Below are 11604 nucleotides of genomic sequence, written 5' to 3'. Positions count from 1 at the left end.
CGCGTGCTCACTGGTGACGTGGCAATATCGCGAGAGCATAATAAACGGTCTCATTTATGAAAAGAAGAAAAGCAATTACTTGGTCACACTAATCAATGAAACAAATAAATAAGACAAACTTTATGAGAAAATGAAATATCAGTTTTCAACATTAAATATGAATTTGTGTAAATTGTGTTAATATTGAATCGCTAAATAATGACAACTCTTTTAAACGGACTAATTATCATAAAATGAGCATATAAAACACATTTAAAGATTTTTTTTTTTTTTTTTTACTTGTAAGGTAATATGAGATGTTTTGTTTAAACATTCTAAATAATATTATAGTGTTGGTTCTCACTCTAATAAACTGTTGATGAAATTCTTTAACAACATGAACCTTCAGTATCATGAAGAGAGAAGTGAACTGTGGCAGAAGGTTTTTATGGAGCTGAGATTGATCAGAACAGAACCGGGTCCAAACTCACGTCTGATCACAGCAGGAACATTTACAACACATATTTCTGAAGGTTTTTCCAGTTGTTTCCAAAGAAAGAATATTTGTGGTGGAAAAATGACATTTACTGTGTATAAAAGAGACCACATTAAACTATTAACAGCAGCGCAGTGACATCATAGCGTTAAAACTCTTTTCTTTTCATGAAGTTTGTTGTGAGCACGCTCAGCCTGAGACCAACCACAGGGTTCTCTTTAAATCTGTGACCATTTAAAACTTGAACTGTCCTGGAGTCCGGCAGAGACCCCCCCTGTGATGAAGTGATGAAGATGAAGTGATGAAGATGAAGAGATTAAGTGATGAAGTGATGAAGATGAAGAGATGAAGAGCTGAAGAGCTGAATAGATGAATTGATGAAGATGAAGTGATGAATTGATGAAGTGATGAAGATGAAGTGATGAAGATGAAGAGATGAACCAGACATTGATGCTGCAGCTGGTGGTAGTGTTTGTGCTGATGTCAGCGCTGCAGCTACATGCAGGTCATGTGACCCATCAGGAAGATTATTGGGACTCGTTTGGAGGATTTCTGCAGATATAATTCAGCATGTTAGGATCATAATTGATGGAAGATTCCAGTTTCATCCTGTAAGACGCCGGTTCAGAGTGGATTAGACATCTGGACTGAGCTGCCTTATTTCTGAGCCTTATTAGGCTGCATCTTACTTATTTATCTGTAATCATCTCTGCAGCTCATCAGCTCTGATTATCATCTGCAATCTGCAGCAGCTGCAGGCCGTCGTGCTGCAGATGAAAACTCTGAAATATGTGTTTTAAACTGAGAAACTGCTTCAGTGTTTTAAAGTTTATTCTGTGAATCTCTGATGAAGAACCTGCTGCTGGTCCTGATGGTTCAGACTGAGGATGGAACCACTAACTGTTTCTAAAAGTGTTCGTAGCTTCAGGTCTGTAAAATGGTTCTGATCCAGAAGTGTCTTCAGCTGCAATACCAGCGAGTGCCACTAGAGGTCGGCTCCAAAAAGCCTCCGGCTCCATAGACTCCCATTCAACTTCTCTCATCAAATCCAAAGTGAATAAAATGTGTCCATCAGTTATCTCGGTGTTGTTAGCTAAAGTCACTCCTTCTTATTAGTTTTCTGGAGGTCCATCTGAAAATAATCCCTCATTCATTAGAAAAGAAGGTTCAAGAAGACCTGTTTTTGGGGGCGTGTCTGTTTGATTGACAGGCCTGTGGTGCAGTCAGGTTACAGATATCGGTGGGCGGGACGTAGTATCGTCAGGTTTCCAATCAGATCGGTCAGATCCACCGCTGGCTCCTCCCCCAGCTCATCCAAATATGGTCACTTCCTGCTCCAAACCGCTCCGAACTAACAAAGATGGTGACGGACAGAATCTGAACTGGAGGATTCATAACGTTCACAAACCAACGATGACATCACTGATGGTTGATGACATCACTGATGGTTCGATTCATATTCGAAAATATCGTATCAGTATATGTGACGATCTTTCCTTCTTAATTTCCCGTTTTTACCGGCACCTTGTTGTAATGTGTTACTCCGTCAGAAGGTGGCAGTGATGCACCTGAAAGCTGCCAGCTGTCATTAAACAACATAGAGAAAGAACATGTTGCTGCTTGTATAAAGTGGAAAATATGGGACCTAGTTCAGAACCCTGAGGAACTCCATGACTAACTTCAGCAGGAGGAGGAGGAGGAAGAAGAAAAGGAGGAAGAGGAAAAAGAAGAAGAAGAAGAGGAGGAAAAGGAAGAGGAAGAGGAAAAAGAAGAGGAGGAAAAGGAAGAGAAGGAGGAGGAGGAAGAGGAATAAGAAGAGGAGGAGGAGGAGAAAGAGGAATAAGAAGAGGAGGAGGAGGAGGAGGAGTTGTGCGCCTCTCAGCGACGTCCCTGCAGGGATTATTAAAGGTTTGCAGATGAAATTGGGGTCATGATGACATCCTCTAAAACCATCAGAGCTTCTAAAACCAATAACGAGAGTGAACGCAGCGTCTCCGGCCGGCCAATCCGCCGGCTGCTGCTGCTGCCGCTCTATTTTTGGAAGAGAAAGAGAAATGATGATTAATGTTATTGGATTATTTACATTGCCTTCAACATGATTGAGCCGCAGAAATGAAATTAAAATGTGTGTTGAATGGGATTTTCTAGGAAAGTCCTGTAAAAACCACGACGGTAATAAAGAATGACTAATTCTCCCAAAGTCGATTAAACACCAGGAAAAGCAGCAGAGACGAGGATTAGACGGCACATTAAGATCCGATTAGAGCTTTTATCAATTCTGTTATTCTAGTCAGCGTGTTCACAGCCTGACCCACAAAACAGCCATCGAACCTGCAACGCAACCGAACCTGCAGCAGATCACAAGACTACAGATGTTCCAGTTGATGTCTGTAAGAAAAGTTCAGTGGAAATAAAGTTTGATTGATGTCACTGAATGACGTTTCATATCGTTCGTAAAAGTTTCTGTTTCATGTTACAGTATTTTTGTGTGGTTTTAGTACTTTTACTGCAGCGGGGGATCTGAGTACTTCCTCCACTGCTTCTTTAAACAGGAAGAAGAACGTCCACACTTTTAAGATGATGACTGACTGGACTCTGGTCCCCGGTGGACTCTGGTGGACTCTGGTGGACCCTGGTCCATCGTGGTCCTCGGTGGTCCCCGGTGGTCCCTGGTGGTCCCTGGTGGTCCTCGGTGGTCCCTGGCGGTCCTCGCTGGTCCTCGGTGGTCCCTGGTGGTCCCTAGTGGTCCTCGCTGGTCCTCGGTGGTCCTTGGTGGTCTTCGGTGGTCCCTGGTGGTCCATCGTGGTCCTCGGTGGTCCCTGGTGGTCCTCGCTGGTCCTTGGTGGTCCCTGGTGTCCTCGGTGGTCCTCGGTGGTCCCTGGTGGTCCCTGGTGGTCCCTGGCGGTCCTCGGTGGTCCCTGGTGGTCTTCGGTGGTCCCTGGTGGTCCTCGGTGGTCCCCGGTGGTCCTCGGTGGTCCCTGGTGGTCCCTGGTGGTCCTCTGTGGTCCCTGGTGGTCCCTGGTGGTCCTCGCTAGTCCTCGGTGGTCCCTGGTGGTCCTCGGTGGTCCTCGGTGGTCCCTGGTGGTCCCTGGTGGACTCTGGTCCTCTCTGGGTCTGCAGCAGTAAAACCTGCAGAACTCTTCATGCTGCTTTATAACAATCCTGTTTCCTCCTCTGAGCGGCTCCGCTGATGAGGGCTGAGAGGGATGAATGAGTAAAACCACTTAGTTTCATTATATAATGTTGGAGCAGAAATATAATAATTTTAATGGGATAATTTAATGCAATTTTCTTTATTTGATGCACTCTGACTCTGACGGCTAATCTGGACCTGGTGTTTAAAATAGATTGAAACAATGAAAGAAGTCCGAGCAGCTAATCCTCCTCCGAGGTAGCTCAGCTGGAAACAACATCCAACAACACAGAGACACAAAACAGCCTCAAAGAGACAAAACAACCACAAAGAGACAAAACAACCACAAATAATCAGGAACTCTTCTGAAAACCATCGTCTGTGAACACAGTTCATCGCTGCATCCACCAATGCAGGTTAAAACTCTACCATGTCTAAATTTTAAATCAAATATGGGTTAATGTAAGTTGCAAATCATCAGATTGTTTTTTATTTCCATTTTACAAAACGTACCAACTTTTTTGGAAACGGAGTCGTACCTGACAGACCAAGAGACACAACACGACAGTAAAAGACTATAAAAAACAAACCCTCCTTTGTCTTATAAATATGTGAAACTGAATTGTAACCAGAAAAAGCAGCACTGATTCACAAAATAATATAAATAACATTTTCATTTGATTTGATTTGAGTTGGAACATTTGATTAAGAGAAAATCAAACTTGGACAAAAGATTAACACTAAAGTCTTGTTTTGATTTCATGTTTTCTTCCATGTTTGTTCATTAAGGGATATTTTTATAAAACGTTGTCGAAGTAAATCGCTCTGAAAGTAGAGCTTCATGTAAAAACGACCTTAAATGACATTTAAAAGAACCTGTTTAAGGGGAGCTCTGTGAAAATGAATCCTGAGATTAATCATGTGGCTGCAGAAAACATATTTGTGAGATGCTGTTAAACACAGATTGACTGTGAGGTTGTTAGATTACATATTGTTTTACAGCCCGCTGACCTCTAATATCAGCGCCGTGAAATGTTAAACCCTGCAGGCAATCTGCTGCTCACGATTGAAGTGGCAGCAAAGCTGATCAAACACAACCTGAATCAAATCAAAGCTCAACTTTCACATCATTTTAGATCTCTCAGAGGTCAAAGGCCACGGCAAGGACTTTTTTTTTTTTTTACCTTCACAAGCAGGAAGTGACTCAGCTCGGTTTGAGGAGTCACGACGATTTTGTCTGCAGAAAGATTAAACATTTATCAGTTAACCCTTAAATGTGCTGGTCAGATGGCGAAAACAGACAATTCCATATTTATATGAATGATTTTATGTCTTTATTTGCTGATATGAGGTTTGGAGTTCCTCATGGATCAACTCTGGGTCCTCTTGTCTTTTTAATTTATCGACCTTCCTGTCACATACACGAGTACATTTTTAATTAAAGCTTGGAGTGTTTGTTTAATTGATCATTTCCCCCTTCAATCCAAACTTCTCCTGAGACGCTCACTGGACAGATTTGGACCGTTGAGGGTTTAAATCATCTTCAGCACGGCAAAGATACAAAACACAGAAATCTGAGGAACAGCGTTAAAAACATCATAGGAACGTCTTTCCATGACTTATTCCATGAAGCGTACTTGAGGAGAGCCACAAGGATTATCGAAGATCCCATTTATCCTCACCAGGAACTGTTTAACCTTTGACCCTGTGGAAGAAGGCACCGCCATATGTGGAGCCGGACTCTTCAAGAGCTTCATTTTCCAGGTCAGGACACTTGTGAACTCCAGATGAACGAGGATAATCTAAGTTTTACGCACGAGCATCTACCGAGGACATGGCAGATATATGTGCTGCTTTTATTTCAGTCTATTTGAAAGTGGTCCCAAAACCAAGTTGTGGAACTGGAACACCAGTCCAAAAAAAACAGTCCAAAGTTTTTAAGATGATGACATTAGTTTCGGAACAAAAGAAAACATTAAAATGTTCTGCAGTGTTTCAGTTTATTTAGAGCCGGATCACCGAGATTTTTTATTATCCAGAACCAGAACCAGAACCAGACATAAAAAACACAGATGGGACAAAAAAACAACAAAAACTGGACCCAGAGACAGAACTAGATCAGAAGAGGATGGGATGGACAAATCTTAGTGACCTTTGACCTTTGACCATCAAAATCAACATAGTTCATCTTTTAGATCAACATTTGTGCCAAATTTGAAGAAACTACCTCGTAGCATTTCTGAGAAAGAAAAAAACCTCACAAGAATGTGACAAACGTGAGGTCACTGCGATCTTGACCTTTGACCTATGATAACCCAAATCTAATAGTTTCATCGTCGATTTTAAGTGAATGTTTGTGCCAAATTTACAGAACGTCCCTCCCGCCGTTCCTGAGATATCAACATCCTGAAAACATTAAAACCACCAATAAAGACGTCTCTCATTTTAATTTGATCAAATTTCATACGTATATTTTACACGTGTACATAAATTGTGTTGGTATGAGCGGGAAGAGTCAGCTGGTCGTTGCCGAAACGTCCAAAGATCCCTGCAGGTGAATAAAGTCCTGTTGGTATCTTCCCAGAAACCTGTTTTCCTCTCTGCGCCTTAATTTCCTGATAACCTGTTCATTTTATTGTTTTTCACTCACATCACATGATTACTGCAACGACCCGGCGACTCAAATCACTTAATGCATTATTATTGAGGTCGGCCTCGCAGGCTCCTTTAGCCAAATGACTGTTGATATTTGCTTTTAATTTAAGCAATCCACTACAAGATTCATTAACATGCTGCCAGATTAACGGCCTCCAAACTGCGGTTATCCGCCTCTTAATGCCGCCGCAGCAGATAATCCCTGCTAACTTGGATTGGAGGCTACAATGAGATCAGTAGTGAATATGAAGAGATGAAGGAGCATCTGATCGCTGCGCTCCAACAATGATTGTTTTTCTCTTTCGCCTGCAATTTGCTTAATTTGGGTGTTATTGACAGGCAGAGTGTCACGGACCCTGAAGGCAGCGCTGATCCTGAAGGATTATTGATCACTTCAGCAGCGTCCTCCAGGAAAACACACCGTTTTCAGTTTGATGCTGCGGCTCAACCTCACGTTTGTTAAGTTGTTATTATGTTAAATCATATCTTACATCTCCATAATTACATTTTCAGCCCGTTTTTTAAAATCCAGGATCAGCAGGGATATTTTTATCATTATTATCATTGTTATTACAAACAAATGAGAGAAAACAGAAAGCTTGAGGTCTCAAAACTGAACTTCAAAAAGGTCGATTTATTTTAATAATGTCTCGTTATCAAATCTCAACATCTTGTCTACATCCACACCGACACGTTTTCATTTTAATATACATTTTCCTACATTTACGCACCAATAAATCTCAGTGACTCCGTTTGAGCTGAAATAAATTGTCATCAGAATATTTCTCTCTTTTCTCTCTAATTTCTGGGCTCAACGAATCCGTCTTAGTTGAGCTGCAGTAACAGTATAGCTACTGATAGTATGCAAGACGTTCAGGGAACATCTGTTTATTGTAGCTGCAGAAAATAATCTGGCTCACACTCTCCCCCTCTGAACTGCAGGAGAAGTAAAGATCTGTTCCGTAAACTCCAATTGTTTTTTTTCTAAAAATGGATTCTATGACATTCATTTTTAAAAAGCATCATTCTCGAGTCGTATTATAACGTTTTAGAGTGATGACGAGCTAGCAACACTTGGCTAGTAGCTAGCTTCCCTTTGCTAGCAATATGTTGCACTTATTGAAGGTTGTGCAATGTTTTGGCATTTTTGCTGGTAACGTGTGAAAAATGCAGACGAAACTGACTCCGCCCACTTCAGTGTAAACATATTTTCCAGCATTTCTTTTTCTTTTTCTGAGCAACATTTTTCCCTTCTTGTGCTTCATATTTCAAACTGAACAAAACAATAATAAATAAAATAAGAAACTGCTCTTACAGAAATCCGTAAATTAAACTCTGAAACAGGAAGTGGACGCTGCAACGCATCCGGCAGTAAAAATAACTTCCATGAAAAGAACAACTTATTGAATCGGTCTGAATCAAAACTGAGATTTGTGAGTGAAAGTGAGGATGAAGAAGCGTCTGATTGAAACAATGAGTCCGATATTAAAACCTGACAGATTATTTATTGTTATTATTGTGATTACAGTCTGAAACCAACCAAGATGGAAATCTGTAGATAAATCTTAGTTTGTAGATTATCGCGCTGCTTTCTACTGAAGCATGCGAGCTTGGAGCCATATGGTTTTGTCTTCACGACAGTAATCAACAAAATTACTCCCCCCCCCCCGTTGTTAGATAACATACAGTGGCACACTCGGCCGGTTCGTTGCAGGATTTGATTTGTCAGATGGAAGCAAAAAAAAAAGCTGCACCTACAGAGTTTACAGCAGATTAGGAGGAGCAGGATTACAGAGCAAACATCGAGGAAACACTGGGGGGAGGGGGAGGGGGAGGGGGGGGTCTCCTCACGGACTCTCATTAACCTCCATTAAAACTTCACATTCATTTCAACAGAAGTCCATCAAAGTGCTGAAAGACAGAAGAGCATTGAACATTTTAAATGAAAGGAATTAGACAAAAGACGAAGCTGCATCAGAAACACACAACGATGATGTCAGAGCAGGAAACAAAAACAAATAAAAATATAATCACATGCCAATGATGTCAGAGCAGTAAACAAAAACAAATACAAATAAAACCACATCACCTGCATTCAAATCCATCTTTATTAAAACACTAGTTTACTGTTTCACGTGTTTTTAATGAACTTCAATCAGATCAATAAAACTCAGATGAACCAGGTGAACCAGACTTCACCTGAGAGACGTTCAGAGACGACGTCTGACTGAAGGTGAATTTTCTTTGTCTTTAACTGTAATTTAATATTCCTGATTTTATTTTGTTAAACCGATTTCCTTCTTGGTCTCTCCTCCAATCTGTTCTTAGCCTCGTTTGTGTTAATCCTGACACACTTTCCTCTTATTAACATACACACACACACACACACACACACACACACACACACACACACACACACACACACACACACACACACACACACACACTGTGCCACTGATGAGCTTCATGTCCGGCTTTCAGACACACCTCATGGTCTTCTTCTGCAGCAAGTTTGTTTTGTTTGAGTCAAATTTTACAACATGTTTATTTTTAGTCTTCATCGGTAACAACCAGTCCTGGAATTCTCTGTGTGTGTGTGTGTGTGTGTGTGTGTGTGTGTGTGTGTGTGTGTGTGTGTGTGTGACAGATGGAGGAGGAGAGAGGGACGGAGAGATAGAAAGGAAGATGGTGGGGAGGGGATGGGGCGTTCATAATTTCACGAAATCATCAACAGCTGAGCTGAATTAAATTAAAACAGTTTAATTCAGAAAGTTAATCATCAGTTTGATTGTTTTGTCGTTGTTGATAATTTTTTTTTATATTTCATCAAAGTTCTTGTTACAAACTTTTATATTTGTCTTGTGTTTGTCATCAACACGAAGGTTTTTCGTGGGTTTTCGTTGCTGATATCTAAAGTGGTGTGAAGTTTTTAGAAATGAACCTCGGACAAACGGCTTAACAAAATATATAAATTAAATTCAGCCAAGCTTCAACCATGACGATGTTGCTCTCTTCAATAATCTCTTTCTGAATGATTCTGGATGTTTCTGGATGTTTCAGGATGTTTCTAGATGTGTCAGGATGTTTCTAGATGTTTCAGGGTGTTTCTAGATGTTTCAGGATGTTTCTAGATGTGTCAGGATGTTTCTAGATGTTTCAGGGTGTTTCTAGATGTTTCAGGGTGTTTCTAGATGTTTCTGGATGTTTCAGGATGTTTCTGGGTGTTTCCGGATGTTTCTGGATGATTCCAGATGTTTAAGGGTGTTTCCGGATGTTTCTGGATGTTTCCAGATGTTTCAGGATGTTTCTGGACGTTTCAGGGTGTTTCTGGATGTTTCTGGATTTGATTTTTTTTTTTTATTTTTTTTTTTTCTGGATGTTTCTAGATGTTTCAGGATGTTTCCGGATGTTTCTGGATGTTTCTGGATTTTTCTGGATGTTTCAGGATGTTTCTAGATGTGTCAGGATGTTTCTAGATCTTTCAGGGTATTTCTGGATGTTTCAGGATGTTTCAAGATGTTTCTAGCTGTTTCTGGATGTTTCCAGATGGTTCAGGGTGTTTCTGGATTTTTCTGGATGTTTCAAGATGTTTCAGGATGTTTCTAGATGTGTCAGGATGTTTCTAGATGTTTCAGGGTGTTTCTAGATGTTTCAGGATGTTTCTAGATGTGTCAGGATGTTTCTAGATGTTTCAGGGTGTTTCTAGATGTTTCAGGGTGTTTCTAGATGTTTCTGGATGTTTCAGGATGTTTCTGGATGATTCCAGATGTTTAAGGGTGTTTCCGGATGTTTCTGGATGTTTCCAGATGTTTCAGGATGTTTCTGGACGTTTCAGGGTGTTTCTGGATGTTTCTGGATTTTTTTTTTATTATTATTATTTTTTTTTTTTTTCTGGATGTTTCTAGATGTTTCAGGATGTTTCAGGATGTTAGGGATGTTTCTAAAGGTTCCAGGCTGTTTCTGGATGTTTCTGGATGTTTCTGGATTTTTCTGGATGTTTCAGGATGTTTCTAGATGTGTCAGGATGTTTCTAGATCTTTCAGGGTATTTCTGGATGTTTCAGGATGTTTCAAGATGTTTCTAGCTGTTTCTGGATGTTTCCAGATGGTTCAGGGTGTTTCTGGATTTTTCTGGATGTTTCAAGATGTTTCTGGATTTTTCCAGATGTTTAAGGGTGTTTCCAGATGTTTCAGGGTGTTTCCGGATGTTTCTAGATGTTTCCGGATGTTTCTGGATGTTTTAGGATGTTTCAAGATGTTTCTAGATACTTCAGGATGTTTCAGGAGTTTTCTAGATGTTTCAGGAGTTTTCTAGATGTTTCAGGATGTTTCAGGATGTTTCTGGATGTTTCAGGATGTTTCAGGATGTTTCAGGATGTTTCAGGATGTTTCTGGATGTTTCTGGATGTTTCAGGATGTTTCAGGTTTTGGGGTTAAAGGTTGGCGACACCAGCTTGGTAAAGTGTATTTGCTGCAGGTGAGCAGGACGAGCTAACAGGAAGTTGCTAATTGAATTCATGAGGAAACCAAAACCTGTTTAATGGTCCACTCGGGTCGAGCTGCTAAATTAGCATAATGCAGCGAGCTTATGGAGCGAGGCGGCACGCGCTGCATCGTGCGTGACGCCGGCGAAGCACGGCCAGACACGAGGCTGCTTACAGTATTACAGTTTAATCATTAGCCATTAGAACGAATGGCAGCAGACAGACTGTCGCTTTCTCTGCTTGTTTGTCTGGCGTGGCCTCCGGCACTTTCAACCCAGATTACTGGATGTAAATGGGGAGCGGTGGGGGGTGTAAGAGTATATGGTCCAGACTTCCAGACACCAGCCTAATTTAAAAAGTTTAATCCCAACCCAGGACTTGTTTACATCACTGAATGAGGTTAATCTATCGCAACATTTGCATAAATGTGCATTTATGAATAATTAGTGGGCCACAGGAGGTGTGGGGGTGGGGTGGGGGGGGGGGGTGGACGCGTGGCCAGACTATTGTTACCGTTGCCGACGGTAAACAATGGAGCTGCGCAACAAAGAACAACAGGAACAGTCTGCCGGCTGAATTACTGCTATCACTTACAGCTGCTGCTCTAATTGGACTCATTAACCGGGTCAGCTGCCCGGAAACACCAACCGACAGGTCTGGGTCCGGTACCGTCCCCACAGGGAGCCCGTCTGGGTCTGGTCCGGTCTGGTCCAGTACCGCCCACACACCACAGCTCAGGAAAAAAAACTCAGGAAATGTAACATGATCTTCTTCTTCTGTGATTCTGTTACCAAAGTTTTTATTTAGTTTATTAAAAAAGGATTTTTCTGTATTTCTGTTCATCACGCTGATGGTTTT

The sequence above is a fragment of the Embiotoca jacksoni genome, unplaced genomic scaffold, assembly GCF_022577435.1.
Source record: "Embiotoca jacksoni isolate LCO1_2020_lvr unplaced genomic scaffold, fEmbJac1.0.p SCAF_70, whole genome shotgun sequence".
NCBI lineage: Eukaryota > Metazoa > Chordata > Actinopteri > Embiotocidae > Embiotoca > Embiotoca jacksoni.
This window is presented reverse-complemented; position numbering follows the sequence as displayed.